We start from the raw sequence: 17066 nt of genomic DNA on the forward strand, positions 1-17066 counted from the left end.
ATGAAGACTAATATGGCATTAAACACAACAATACTTTTTTATTACTTGTTCAAACTTATTCAGGGTTGCCATTTTACCTAGAAACCTGGAATAACCTGGAATTCACAATTTAGACACAAAAAAAACTGGAATAACCTTGAATTTGAAAAATTTTGCAAAAAAACCGTGTAAAAACTGGAATTTTGAAAAACTATCACTAAAAAAACCTTGAATTTTAACAATTTTCTCATGAAATTTAACATCAGTTCACTAGTAAAATTTCAATTTGACTCAAATATCTATCATTTATATATAAAAAAATTAGGTCATCATGAACATATTTTTTTAGTTAAAAACATATTTTTTTAGCTTTTCAGCATCTTTTCAATGTTTTTATATTATTTAACACAATTTCTTACCTTTAACTGAACTTTAAACTAAAAATAGACCCACAAATCTTACTTTTTAAAATATTGAAGAAATTTGGAAAACCTAGACAAAATTTTGAAAAAACGAGTGGCATCCCTGCTAATTTCTATGTCAAAGAATAACAGCATAGTAAGGGGGTGTCTACCTTGATTTTTTACAACTTGATTCTAGTTTATAGAGTTTTCTCTGAGCTATCAGAAATTTTCAAGCGCTTCAAAAAATTCAAAATAATTTTTGAGATATGAGTGATAAAAGTCAATGACCTTCAAAAAAATCTAAAACAAAATCTAAGTTTGGCTCAAACTAAAAACGCAAAAAAAAATCATTATATCAAAAAATTATCTACTTCTTCATTTTTTAAGCAACCTTTATAAAATTTTCACCCAAAGTGTATCATTGAATTTAAAAAATATTGAATGCGGATTTTTTTTAGTTTTGAAAAATAAAATTTTCATAAAAACCAACATTTTTTTGTTGATTTTTATCTCAAATTTTATTTTGTAATATTTTTTAAATTTTTCCGTTTTTTTTTTGCTATAAACGATGTTTTGTTTTGCAACCCTGAGAATAGTTTACAAACCTAAATCCGAAATTTAGTTGTGTAATTATTAATCAAGAAAACTTTTGTTTTGTTTATATTTATAGAATTAATATTCCTTTCAAAATAATATTATTTTAGTAGTATTTTTGAGAATATTACATAATTAAAGTTTTCAAGTAATTTGAACTTAAATTTAAAAATGTGTATTGATACCAAAATAAAAAAAACTGTTCTAATCATGAGTTGTTATAGTCTATTATAATGTTTAAAGTGTTAACTTAATTTTATTTTAATGAACACATTAATTTAAAAGTTGCTCAAGGTTGATTAAACCTATAAGTTAATTAATAATAGATTTTAAATATAATGCTTAAAACTTGCGAAACTTTTCTTAAAAAACTTTATTTTTTATTTAAATTCAAATAAAATAAGAAATTTTATGTAATATCTGGTAGTTATAATTTGATTTAGTGAATTTTGAGATGCTTGTTATAACTTAAGTTTTTTTTTTAAATATATTTGTTTTGATGCTTAAAAATTTATAGTCTGTTTATTATAGTGTGAAAACAAATTTGCCAGACAAATAGAATTTAATTGGATAAGCATTTAACTGTAAGTAAATTTTTTAACAGGGTCTTAAACTAAGTAATATATCAATTATATTTCATTGCATTTTTAGTTAAACTTAATTTAAACCCAATGTTACTGATTTTGTTATCCTAAATTATAAGTTATTGTCTTTTTCTTATAAATTTTTGTTGTTTAAAATTTTTAATCATTATAAACAAACAGTCAATTTAGTGTCTAAGGAATAATTAATTAATTTTAGGCTTTTTTTTAAGTGTTGACTAAAAACTTTTAATACAATCATTTAAAATACAGTGTAACTTAAAAATATTCAACTATTACAGTATCCACAAAACTAGGGGAAACTAATTACAACAAGTATGAAAAACTAAAAAGGGACAAATTTATCTTTTGGATTTTGCACTACAGTATAAAGTAAAAATATTTTTGTTAGTTAAAATTAAATTAAATCACTTATTTTATGAGTGCTTTTTTAAATAGTAATATTTTTTGACTCATTTTTTAGATTAAATAAAAAAATCTTTGGTTTTTGAGAAAATGTTCAAAAACTTATTCTAAGTCTTACTTTCTTACTACAAATTCTACAGGTTCTCTTTTGAGATGTAATTTAAACTAAAAATTGTTCGTATCAAAAATTGTTGATTGGCTATTTCATTTACAAAAAACGCAACATTCAAAATACATTGTCTATAAACTGTGAATGAGATATTCGACATTTTTAAACTAAATCATAGTTACGAGGTTCTTCAGGTTGACTACACATTATCATTAAAAGAAAATGATACTGAGATTCTATTAATTTTATCAGGAATGACTACAATGACGTCATTAGGCATATATTAATATGTCGATAGGACTTTTTATGGGCACTATTTTATGGGTAGAATTGCTGCAATCAATTCTGCCCACAATTTGATGTGATGTCATTAAAATTATGGGTAGTATTTAGATGTTGCTGCAATTAAGTTGCTGCAATAAAATGGAAAAAAAAAATACTGTCTAGGCCTTATAAAAATATTATGGATATTTTTTTATTATAAAATTCATAAACAAACAAATAAAAAATAACTTGAATACACATTGACCAATAATTTGATTTATTTGTACAATTATTTAAATAGTATTTTGTAAACTAAAAGAAGTAGTGGCTAGACTTATTGAAAGGTTATGGATAGTTTTTTAATTAATATTTAATAAAGAAAGAAAAAACTTCAATACACTTATACAACTTGTTTGATTTATAAGTATATTTTGGTAATTTATATTTTGTAAACTAACAGAAGTAGTGGCTAGACTTCTTAAAAGGTTATGGATAGTTTTTTTATTTAATATTTGTTAAAGAAAAAAATAACTTCAATACACTTAAATCAATTGTTTGATTTATAAGTATATTTATGTAATTTATATTTTTTATGCAAACAGAAGTAGTATCTTGGCATATTATAAATACTTTGGATATTTTTTTTATTTAAGATTTTATAAACAAAGTTAAAGAATTAAAATTTAACACACAAAAACCAATTATTTGATTTGTAGTTGTATATAAGTAATTTATTTTTAGTAAACTTATAGAAGTAGTGGTTTGGCATTATGTGTACTATTTTATGGGCACTATTTTATGTGTAGAATTGCTTCAATCAATAAGGACAATAATTTGATGTAATTTCATTTGAATTATGAGTAGTATTTAGATGTTGCTGCAATTAAACAAAACCAAAATGCTGTCGAGGCTTTATATAAATATTATGGTTAGTTTTAAATTTATAAAGAAACAAATAAAAAATAACTTGAATACACATAAACCAATAGTTTGATTTATTTGTACAGTTATTTAAATTATATTTTGTAAACTAACAGAAGTAGAGGCTAGACTTATTTAAAGGTTATGGATAGTTTGTTTATTTAATATTCATAAAAAAAAAAAACTCAAAACACTTTAAGCAATTATTTAATTTTTTTGTTGATAATTGATTTGTTTGGTTACAGTAGTAAAAATTGCTGTAGAGCTACTTAATTTTATTTTTTAAATTTTGTATGATGAAAAAAAAATCTTTCTATGAAATAGATTTCTTATGTAAAGTTTAAATTTTACTACTGAACATATTAAAACTGTTAAAAATTCCAGGTTTTTACAGTTTTTTTTTTCAAAATTTTATAAATTGAAGGTTTTTCATCTTTTTTTTGCCTAGATTTATAACAAATACTTTAACCTAAAAAGACCAACTTAACAGATGTTTTACTTCATATGTTTATTTTCTTTCTTTTACAAATGAAAGTTAAGACAAATTCTGTAATATAGTCTCCTATGTTACTGCTGACACTTTTACTTCTTTCAAATCTTTATATCTTGAAAAAAAATATTTCTTACAATACAAAATATATAAAAAATAATTATATTTTCTGGAAAAAAAATGTTTTGTAACATATTAATTTTTACTTTTATAGTAGAAATAAAAATTGCCATTATTAAAAAAAAACACAAAAAAAATTTTAATCAATTCTTTATTACACAGAATCATTTTAATATGCAAAATACAAAAAGTTATACTTCTAATATGTTTAAAACTAGAAAAATGATAAATCTATACGAGCTTTCATTGATTCAGGTCTTTCAAGATAACTAAATTAAATCTTGGATTTTCTTAACTTACCACACCTTCCAAATACCAGTATTGCTAAAAACTTGTAACCTTAAAATATCTTATTTTAATTTTTAGGCAAAAAATGTTTATTCTAAGAAGTTTTGAAAAAAACCATTAATTTTAAAAACAATGAATTTTAAAACCTAAATACTTAAAAATTTTTTACATTTATAGTAGTTGAACTTCGATTTGACACCAAAGTTTATCAGGGAGCAATTTTTGTTTACAAAACTTTTATTTTTAAACATATGTTAAACTGTTTTAAAATATCTTTTAAGTTTTGTTATACAATTTAATAATGTTTTTACCTTAAAAATAAGTCTTAACTAAATATGGACTCAAAAACTTGAACTTTTTAAAACCTGGACAAAATTGAGAATATCTGTAAGAATTTCTATTATACATTTAACAACTGTTTGACACTAAATATACTCATAATAACTTAAAAATTTTAAATTCATATTGAAAACATAAGTTTTACTCTGGTCAATGTTATCTTTTTTAAACTCAGGGTATTTTTGCTTAGATCTTTTAAATTTCGCTCATATAAGTCTTAAATGATCTTAGCTGTTCAAAATAAAAAAAACTTGTTTTTCAGATAACTAAAATTATAAAATTTGTTTTTTTTTTAAGTCTTCTTAACATAGATAATAATTTATTTAAGATTTCGCGAATGGCTTTTAAAACCTCAGGATTACAGGACCGTTTTTGTTCTTTGAGGATAGTTTTTTTTTACCTAAATATTAGTAACCCTGATTTTACAAAATATCAAGTCATATAAAGCTTAGAGTTGTAGCTAACTCATTATTCTCCGGATGTTCAATAATTTTCAAAAATCTCAGGATGTCTAAACATACTCAGATTATTTGAATATGTTTTTAAAACTCAAAATACCTAAGATTTTTTTCAAAAAAGTCAGAACAGTTTTAAAATTTCCGCTATTCAGGACAGTTTTAATTGTTCGTAGATCTCGAGACTACACAGTTTAACTAACGCTCGTCTGAAGTTTTTAAACAAACTCTGAATGACTCAGGCAAATTTAGTTGTTTTATAAAAATTCAAAGATTTAAATTAATTTTTTTTTGGCATTAAGCTAATTTTTAGATCATACATGAGATTTAATTGTTTCAGTTTAAATATTTTGGTATTTTTTATTAAATATGATCAAAATTTTTCCAAGTTATGAACAAAGTCTTTATTTTAGATTTTATTGTAATAATATAATGCAAAACTGTTTGAAATAAAAATTTAATGTTTAAATAACTGAGTTGCGATTTTCTCAAAGAAATATTGCAAGTATAGTATTAAGAGAGTTTTTTCTAAGTATGAATATAATCAACACTTGTGGTTTTTAAAATTTGTTGAATATTGAATATTAAAAATTGATAAAGTAAAGCTTAATTTCATTACACAACTATAAGTTATACTGATAAACCTGATACAGCAATGAGTTTGGATTGACATACAGTTAGGATATAAATTAAATTTTAGACAATGTCATCCTTTAACAAATTTTGTGTTTTAATAGAAACTTATGTTTGAAAACTTAATAATTTTCAACTCAGGATTGTTTTTTGTTTAATTCTTGAAAAATGTTATCAAGCTAACTTAACACTCGTTTAAAAAAACTCAGTAGATATCACAGTTCTATCTATAACAAATTATATTTTAGATACTGATAAAGTAGATATTATAATAGTATACGTAAAGTTTTTATTATTAAAATTGAATCTAATTTCAGTATAGTATTTTTTTATAGTTTTTTGTGTGAAATGTTTTAAACCTTTTTATTTAAATATTGAAGTCCAGTGAGAGGCAACATTGAACTAAAAAAGTTTCAAACTCAAAGTACTGAAAAGATTTTTCTTCCTTTTTGTACTTTATGATTATTCAGGATAAATCCGGCTAGTTTGAACATTTTAAACATTAGGTTTGTAGTTTTTCAAAAGACCCTGTACTATTTGAGGAACTTTCATAAACATCAGTCTAATTTTTTTCTCAATTTTTAATGCTTCCAATTTTTTAATGGTTAATTATTAAATATTTTAGTATTTCATAACCATACTGTTTAAAAACTTAAACCTTCAAATGATTAGTTAATTAATTAAACTTTTAAATCTTGCAACTAAAGTAAAAAAAAAGAGTATTTTCTAAGCATGAATATACTCGAAACTGGTTGTATCTTAATAATTTTTAAGTAGTGAATTTGAAAACTAATCTAAAAAAACTTGATGTCATTACAAAAATATAAGTTGTAGCTGATACAACTAAAAAACATCAAATTAGGGTTACCAGACACATAGGGTAATAATTAAAATTTAAAAAAAAACAAACTGAATTATTCAAGTTTTGTGTTATAATAAAAAATCAGTTTTATATCTATGATAACTAATGACAAACTAAATGTTAGATATGGATAATGTAGATGTTTCTTGTATTGTGTGTTAATTTTTTATTAAATAAGAGTTCAATCTACTTTATATTGAAAAATATCTAGTTTTTTAAAACACATTTAAAACATTGAACTAATAAAGTTTTAAACGTAGGGTATTCAGGATATTTTTTCATCTTTTTTTCGTTTTATGATTAGTCAGATTAAATCAGTCTGGTTTTTTTAAACTTCAGTATGTTAATATTTAATAACAAAACTGTTCAAAACTTTGATTTTTAAATTGATTTGTTTATTGTAAAACTTTTAAATCTTTGTAAGGTGTTTTTAAGTGTTTTAAAATAATGATAACTAAAGTCTGTTTTTAGTCACTGAAGAATATTTTTTTGGAATCAAAGAAAGGCAATCATAATAAACGAAAAATGGTAAAGGGTTTAAGAATTTTTGTAAGGCTCAATAAGTATAGTTTGATATTTAAAATAATAAAGTTTGAAAATCTAAAATTTGAGAATTTTTAAATAGTTTTCAAATATTATGTAGAAAAAAATATTAATTTCCCAGGATTTTTTTTGGAATCTACTTATAGAAATTGAATAAATAATCTAAAAATAGACTTATTAAACTTTTAAATGAAAAATTAAATTGTGTTAAAAGAAATGATTGTGGTGTTTTATTTAATTTTGATAAGTGAGTATTAAATAACAACAGCATATTAAAGTTTTAAGTTATTACAATACAATTGAATGTAGCTGGAAAAGGTTAAAACTATACCTTTTAAATGCTGTTGATTAAAAGTTAGATACTCAGGATGGTTTGAATTTTTTTAAATCTCAGGGTAACTCATGCTAGTTTTTTTTAGATTAGGAATAATTCAGACAAGTATGGTTTTATTAATAAAATTCCAGAATATTTCAAGAGATTTTATAAATAATATTTATATCTAGTCATTAATAAACTATTGTTGGTTTAAACTTAAAAATAATATAATTATTTATAGCCAATTTTGTTTAAAAACTTATTTCTATTGATATTCAAAAGTTTTCAGGTTTTCAAAAATATATTCAAGAACTATGTAGAAGATTAAAAAATCAGAAAACTCAGTACAGTTTTAGAAAAATCAATTTACTTTAGATCAGGGTTTGCAAAAGTAGGCTAAGTGGCAACCCTGGGAGCCATAACAGATACTCAGTGGGTCATGAGCAGTAAAGGAGCAACGGGTCCATGATGTCATAATTTAAAACTTATACTAGATATTCTTGTGTTGTAGATGAAGAGTAAAAAACTCTTAGGTTTTTAAAATGGTAGCTTTGAAACTTACACTAGATAGAATTTAATTGCTGATAAATAGCAACAATAAAGTCTTAAAAGTTTTCATGATAGTTTTTGAGTAATACTGGTACAGTTTTTTTTTTATTCATCATATTTTATTCACATAAAGTGGGGTTAAACATTGGTTAACAAAAACAAATAAATTTAAAATAAGTACATCAATGAGTTTAATTTACTTAAATAACTGATGTGTGTTTTTGTATAGATTGCCTAATACGACCATATAACTTGTTTAGCTTTAACTAAAATTAATTGTTCATTACAAAAATTTGTTTAGTGACGTTGTAGTTCAAATTGCACAAAGCTAATAATTTAAAATTTTATTAATACAAAAGCATTTTTCATACTTATTGATATGTTTCATTTTAATATTTTTAACGAGCATTTAATCTCGTATTTATTTTAATAAGAAGTTTAGTAATGTCCTAGTATAGGTATACTATCAAAATCAACCCGCGTTCAAAATCCACCCGATCGAAATCCACCCGCATTCAAAATCCACCCGATCAAAATCCACCCGGTTCAAAATCCACCCGGGTCAAAATCCACCCGATCAAAATCCACCCGAGTCAAAATCTACCCGATCAAAATCAACCCGAGTCAAAATCCACCCGATCAAAATCAACCCGGTTCAAAATCCATCCGATCAAAATCCACCCGATCAAAATCCACCCGAGTTAAAATCCACCCGATTAAAATCCACCCGATTCAAAATCCACCCGATCAAAATCAACCCGACTCTAAATCCACCCGTTTCAAAATCCACCCGATCAAAATCCACCCGGTTCAAAATCCACCCGGTTCAAAATCCACCCGATCAAAATCAACCCAACTCTAAATCCACCCGTTTCAAAATCCACCCGATCAAAATCCACCCGATCAAAATTCATCCGAGTTAAAATCAACCCGAGTCAAAATCCTACCGACACAAAATCAACCAAAGTCAAAATCCAACCGAATCGAAACAAGCACCTTGTTTATTTATTTCTTTTTAAATTAAGTATCATTTAAACAAATCTCACCACTCTAAAGTACCAATCTTAAACAAGTTTTATTTAAAAAACACTTATAAAATCTTGTATTTTTGTCCCTTATAAATTGACTTAAGAATATAAAAACTGTACTACAGATTAAACTTATTTTGTGAGGTTTTTTGAGTTGTTATTTGGTATTTTTGCTTATTATAAGGAATTTTTGACAAAAATATTTTTGTTTTTTTGATTACTGAATATAATTTTGAATAGCTACAGCCGGCAAGCAGCTTTTAAAGGTACTGTTGTTTTTGATATAAGTATAACTATAAGAGCTAATAAAAGTTTAACAACGTCAGGATAAATAAATTAAAGTTTTACTATACAAATATGACTATGTTAAAACTTTTAGAAAACTAAAGGATGTGCCAGAAAAAATAATCTTGTATTATCTCAATCACAATTACACGACAATCAATTATAATTTACTGTTTCTAGGTATAAAATTTAATAATTTAGAACTTTTAAGTAATTTTTAAACAAATACGTCACACGATATAATTTTTATAAAAACTGAGTATTACAAGTGAAAGCTACCATTTATACTACAAATTAATCCATTTAATTTAGGGGTCAGCAAACTGCGGCCCTCGAAGTGTAAATATGTGGCCCTCGAGCATGTAAATTTGGTCAACTAAACAAAACAAAATTTAAATTGAAATTTTCAAAAAAGAAAAAGAAATTATAATAGTTTGTTTTTAAGTTTCTGAATATCATTTAAAAATCATTTATTATGCTTAAGCGTTAGATGTGCAAAAAGACAGATAGTAAATCTAGAAGTTTTTCTTTAAAGTTTAGACTTTACTTTTCCTTTTAAACAACAAAAGCTTACGTACTTGGATAAATTACTTATATAATATTGCAAAGTTTTTTTAATTGGCAATTTTACATGTTTTTAACTTTTAAAAACACGGTGACTGGGTTGAAGTAACTGTTGTACTTTTTTTGTTTCAAAAAGTTGCAACCCGAAAAACTTTAGATAGATTATTAAGGTATTTAAAGGTTTTAAAAGAGTAACTTACACTGTTTAAAATGAAAGTATTAATATTTGTTTATATTTTAACTAGTTTAACAAAATAACTAAAATTTTAAATACGTGATATGCTGTGCATTAAATAAAAAAAGATTTTTTTTAACTACTAAAAGAAAATACAAATAAAATAATAGAAATTGATTATAAAAAGTGTACATAATGATCTACACCTGTTTTTAATGATCTACACCAGGGGTCGGCAAACTGCGGCCCGCGGGCCAATTGCGGCCCGCGAAGGGTAAATCTGCGGCCCGCGAGCACGTTATTTTATTGAATGGAATGCGGCCCGCGAAAGAAAATTTTGTGGCCCGCGAGCATGTAAAAGTGGCCCATTGAGCAAAAATATATTTTAGGTAAATTTTTTTTTGGTAATTCGATTTAATTTCTTTAGTTTGGTTTTAAGTCTCTGTATAACATTTAAGAATAATTAGAAGAAATTGCTACTTTAATTTAAAAATGTGAAAAAGACAGATTAGCATTCTAACAGAATATTTTTGTGAGTTTCATAATAACCTTTATTTTACAACAGCAAGTAATTATCTGAAAAAGGAGTGCTTGAAGTTAATAGGTTAGATATTATACCTATTTATCAAATAAACTAAATGCAAATGTTTTCCATTTTGTACAAAAGTAATGCACAGTAATTAACTAAAGTGTCATTTCTTTATAGCTTAGATATTCTTTCCAATATTTTTTATACCTAAGTTTCTTTTATATATTTTTTATTTGTAAATGTTATGTTTTTGTGTAAAAACATTTAAAATAACATAGTAATAAGAAAAAAAGGTTTATTTAAGTTTTGTTTTGACACATTTTAATTTTTTAGAAGTTTTCTTTGCACTTGAACAAATTTATATGCACTTCAACTTATAAAATGTTCATATTTTAAACCACATTTTATAAAATACTTTAGTTAGTTTAAGTTTAGTTCATGCATAGTTTTCTAAGTTTGTTTTTTCTACATGTAATATCTAAATTTGTACAGACACAATTAAAACAATATATATGACATAAATTAATATAGTTTTTGTTAGGTATACATTTTAATTTTTCAAACATTGATTTTGTCAAACTACGTTAACTTTTAAGCTTTGCATATCAATACACACATTTGCTGTTTTTTGAAGCTACCTATTTAATATAAACTAGACTTAGGGATAGTTTATAAACATTGACACACACTCAGACTATCACTATTTGAAGACTTTAAATCTCAGGCCAACTAAGTCATTTTGTAAGTTTTTGGCTAGAATTGTTTTTTGTATACAAAAATATCAGGAATGTTTTTGTTAATTCAGGCTGGCTTTTTTGCTTAAAAGAGTGGCAAATTAAACTTATGATGTAAGTTTTGCTAAACCCAAAGTGTTAGTTTCAGTTATAATATATGTTATAATATATCAAGTTAAAGCTTTGAACTTGAAAATTTATGCTTAAAAATTTTGGAAAAAAACTTGAATTTGAGAATTTTTGAAAAATCCTGAAGTTTCAAACAATTTTTACATGTAAAGTAGTGAAATTTTAATTTGACACAAACAATTTAGCAAATAAACATTTCTTTATTAAAAAATATACTAAAGTAGCTTAACAGTGTTTTTTTATTATTGATATACTTTATAAGACACTTTTTAAACTTTAATTAAACTTTATACTAAAAATAAAAGAAGGAATTGTACTTCTAAAAACTTTTGGTGCATTGCACCTTTACTTGAAAAAATTCACCGATTGTTGTGCTTCGTGTTTGAACTAAACCAAGAAATTATACTAAAGTGTCAAAGTTTAAAAAACCTCTCTAATAAAAATTCTCAGATGAGCAATAGTTTTTCTATCAGTGCTCTTATCTTAAAATATTAATTAAAGTCATAATTTGATTTATGCGACTTTATAACCTTAATGCATTTCCTAAATAGGACTTTTATTACTGCCAACAAAAATTCTTTAAAAAAGTTTTCAATTATAAACGGTATCTCATTATTAATAATAAATTTTGCTACTTTATAACTTGCCTTAACAACTTTTTTCTGATAATTCTGTAGTTACTGAAGGTAATCATGTGCTTTGTTGGAACTGACTTTGGTGATTTGTTTTTTTATCGTTTTTCGCAATAACTCCTAACTAACGTTTTTTTTTTTTGTTGCTCGTCTTTTATTTTACAACTAATATTTTTAAATTCTTCTTGCAGATAAAGAATTGCTGTAATGCTTAATAAAAAAGAGGTTTTTCTCTTCGCTAATGACTCAATTAAGTTTTATACTTTTGTTAAAAATGTTTAAGAAGTTAATTGTCCATTCCAGCTGACTTATATTTTTTGGCATGTAATTTGTTTACTGTTAATAAGTTTCGTTATTTCTTTATGTTGTGAACTTTGTTTTAACTGGGTTGCTACACAAACAGGCTATTTTAAAAGCTTGAAAACTCAGATGTGTGTGAAACTTTTATTTAAAACACTCTAAATAAATCTTAGAATTCCCTGAATAGTTTTCTATGACTGTAGTGTAGTTTACTAATTGTAGTTTTTTCTTGTTTTTTTTACACTTTGTGTACTTTTTAATGATGATGATATTTTTACTAGGTACTTGAGCTTAATTTTCAACGATTTACTAGGTTTTTAAACTTTTAATGAACTTATGCTGGTTTGATACAACTCAGACATTTTTGCTTTTTAAGTGACAATCATGTAAAAGACTAGTTACTAATAAGATATTTTATTTAAGTACTCGAGAATTAGTTATGTTAAAGAATTTGTTCTAGCTTTCTATAAAACTAACAGGTATTAATTTTATAAAATTAACTAATTACTAAATTTTACTAAAATTACTAAAATGTAAACTATCTAACACGCAAAAACTTTTTTTTGAAGTTAATATTCTTAGAAATATGAAAAAAGGGGTTGATAATATAACAAATATATAAAAGTAACTAATAAATTGTCTTTCAAGTTTGGTCTTATAGAGAGTTAAATTGTATGTAAAATTACAAAAGTTTTAAATATAACTTAGTAAGTGCTTATGAAAGTACATAGTTTATAAACACTTAAGTATATTATTCAATGTAAATTTTATTATAATTTTATTTAATTTAATTTAAATAGTCATTCTATGTATAGCTAAAGGTTATTTAAATGATAAGGTGAATAAAAGTAAAACTTTTCTCTAGTGTGACTAAAACTAAAACCAAAAGATTATTCAAATGTCACTAAAACTAAAACTGCGGCCCGCGAAGACTTTGTAAACTTGAAATTTGGCCCGCGACCACCAACTGCCTGCCGACCCCTGATCTACACCTTGTAAATAATGATAGAAATAATAATATGACACAAGTTTTTAAAAAAAAAAAGTTTTCGACTTTAGAAAAAAATATACATTTTAAATATGCCAGGCCTGATCCCTTTAAGTAGATAAACGTGACTAAAACAGATTAAAAACAAAAATTGAATAAAACAACGGCTCGCGGAAAAAATTGAAACATGTAATTTGGCCCGAGATAAACAATTGTCTGCCGACTCTGATTAAATCCAACTGCATCTTCGTTACTTTTATTTACAAAAAAGTAAAAGGCAAACGTTTAAAATTCATTTAGTTTGTTTTTTTTTTAATATAATTTTTTTATGTGAAAGGTCTTAACAAGATATTTATCTATAAAAGTTCTCTTTGTTAAGAAAAGGTCACTAATTTACTTTAGATAGTTACCTTTACTGTATTGCGATTTAAAGATTTTTCAATATTAACTTTAAATTAAATATTTACTAATTTTCCGTTTTATTTGTTAGACAAAATTATCACGCTTTTGAAGTTAATTTGTCTACTAAACAATTTGTTATAACAATAGTTGTCTTTACCGCTTAAATTCGTTATAACCAATATAAAATTTTGTTTAATTTTAATATTGTTTCATTTTTAATTAAATTACTTAAAATTTCTTAAGTTTTAACAAATGGACTTTTTTTATATGAAGATTATATTTTAAAAAAATAGTGGTAAATAATAACATTTCCATTTCTATGAACTAAAATATATCAATTAACAATATAATATTGAACAGTAAATAATAATTTATCTTACTTAATTACAATTTCTATGCAACTTTATCTTATAAAAAAAACATAAAACGTTTACAACTAATTAATTAAAATCATGCAGTTATAGCTTTTAACTTAAATTGTCGGAAATTAATTCAAGAAAATTTATCGCATGTAAATTAAAAGTTTTAGATTAGACAATTTTAAATTTAAGATTTAAATGTTAACCAAAAGAGATTAAATTTTATAAAACCACTCAATTAATCACTTTCAAAACTGGCCTTAACCTATTAATAAAATTAATAATACGATTGTTTAAGTTGATACAGTCTGGTACAAAAATTCATAAAAATAACTTATACTTGAATTTAAACTCTCTTGTCTGAAATACATACTTTTTTTAATGAACGTATGTAAAAATAGAACATTTTAATAATAAATTAAAAATGTTATAAGTTTTTTTTTCGTAATATTTGTTATAAATATAGTGTCATTTCTAAAAAACTCAACTTATTTGTTTATGACTACAATTCTAAAGTATATAATTTCCCTAGCTCAAGTCTAACTACTAACTTTTTTAGTTGCAATTTACAAGCTATTTGAGCAAACTCAATGAATTGTAGAGTCGATATTTGTTTTATGTAAAGGACTTTAGAATTTATAGAAAAATTTTTAGCTTTTTAATTTGTACTATTAGTTAAAAACTAGCAAATTAAGTTGTTATCTAATTAAAAATAACTTATAACTTTAGTTACTTTAGACGAAACTATTTTTAGTTTTTTCAAAAATAGATGGTTTATAAAAAAAACATTTAATAAAATAAAATTCAATTAACTTAAACACTTTGAAAAAAAGATAATAGCAGCTAAAATTATTGTATAAATTAAAAAAAATAACTAAAAAATATTTGTAACAAAAATTAGATAGAAAACAATAAAATTGTTTTAAAACAGTTATTGATTTCTTACATATTCCTCATTTATATTTTTAGTAAAATAGTTTTCGTATTTTTATATTAAAATTTATGTTCTGTTTTTAAAAATTACTAATAAAAGAAACGTCAATAAATTGATTACTAAACGACAAATAAAAGCGCTCAAAATATTTGGTCCTAAGTCCTCTTGCACGAACATACCTTAAAGTTATCGAGTCGCACACCAAAAATATCTTTTAACGTCTTTTACACGTCGAAAACAATAATGTTTAAAATATAATTAATAGGTGATAGTTTTTCCAAATTTAACAAAGGATTTTTATTTTATTATCACGTAGCAATTTTATATTATTCTTTATCTATATTTTATTTTTTATAAACACTGTTAGTTGAAATTTTTTATATAATAAAATATTGTATGTACAGTATACTACCGCTTAAGTACGCACTTTTTTTGGTACGCATCACGCCTTAAGTACGCACTTATCCAGAAAGACGAAGTAAAGGATGTTATACTAGAACTTATAAGAAATTCTAGTTTTTTTGCCTAAATTTTCAATCATCAAGTTTTTCCAGATTATTTTATGTTTCCAGGTAGAATGGCCAACCTGCTGAGTTAGCCTAAGACTCTACAACTTTTAAACTAGGGTGAGTAATCCTGAGTAGTCTAAAGTAACCTGAGATTGTGACAGTCCTGTTATTAAATGTTAATAAAGTAAATACTTATGTAGTAGTTGCAGAAAAGTAAAAAGAATAATGATATTTGAGCTGTAATGCTATAAAATAAATATAGATGACAAAGTTAAAAAAACCTACAAATACAAAATAGTTAAGTCATGAATTAATTTAAATGTACATACATCGATGTTTTGAAAATGTTTGGTAAACAAAATGTAGTTTGGTACTTTTCCTCTAACAAAAAAAATGTAGCTTAATATTTTTTTTAATCATTGACTGACATTGACTTTCTGTATTAAATGTATGTATTAATTATGTAGAAACTTTTTATAGAAAAAATAAATCATTTCAAGATTTATAAAAAAATTTTACAAATTAGAATTATGTGTTAAATGTTATTTAAAATAAAAAGACTTGTTTGTTTGGCTTAATTATTTGGTGGCTAGTTGTAAGAAAGAGAACAAACAACTAAATTTCATATTATACTATGTCGTCAAAAAGTACGCACTACCCGTGCTAAGTACGCACTTTTTGGTCGGGTTCAATTTGCGTACTTAAGCGGTAGTGTACTGTAATACTATTTTGAAATTTAAGTAAAGCACAAAACACAAAACCACAAAACATTTTACATCAAAAAAAAAGCTTTAAAAATTTTAGATTAATATTTTAACTTTCTTTTTGTAACATTTAATTAACATTTTCCATAAATTTACATTATTTGGTATTTGATTTTTGTAATTTTCTTTAGCTTAATAAATGTTATTAAAGATTCTTCTAATTTATAATCTTCTATAGTTTTGATATTTTAATTTACTATGAGTTATCCTTAGTAAATATTTTTATTTAATTATGATTGACTTTGGGAAATTAAATTAGAAGGAAGTTTAAATGGATTAAAACTGAGCGTAATTCTTTTTTTATTTTTTTCTAACTTCTTTTTTTAAAAGTAACACCAACACTACTAACATTAATAGATAATAAACATTTTAAGTACTTGTAAAGCTACTATGAATTTTTTTTTAATGCTGTTTAATTAAATTGTTTAACTTATTTTTTTAATTAATTTATTAAATAAATTAAAATTTCTTTCTTTATAAATACTTACTCTTTTTTATACCAATAGATGTTTAAACATATAACTTTATTCAATATTACAAAATTCTATTAGAAATTAATTCTTATTTCGAAAAAAAATGAACTCGGGTTGATTTTGATCGAGTGGATTTTGAACCGGGTGGAATTTGATCGGGTGGATTTTGACTCGGGTTGATTTTGATCGGGTTGATTTTAATCGGGTGGATTTTGAACCGGGTTGATTTCGATCAGGTGGATTTTGAACCGGGTTGATTTTGAACGGGTGGATTTTGATCGGGTGGATTTTGACTCGGGTGGATTTTGACTCGGGTTGATTTTGATCGGGTTGATTTTAATCGGGTGGATTTTGAACCGGGTTGATTTTGATCGGGTGGATTTTGAAC

Source organism: Thalia democratica, chromosome 7, assembly GCF_965202585.1.
Source record: "Thalia democratica chromosome 7, ktThaDemo2.hap1.1, whole genome shotgun sequence".
NCBI classification, from domain to species: Eukaryota; Metazoa; Chordata; class Thaliacea; order Salpida; family Salpidae; genus Thalia; species Thalia democratica.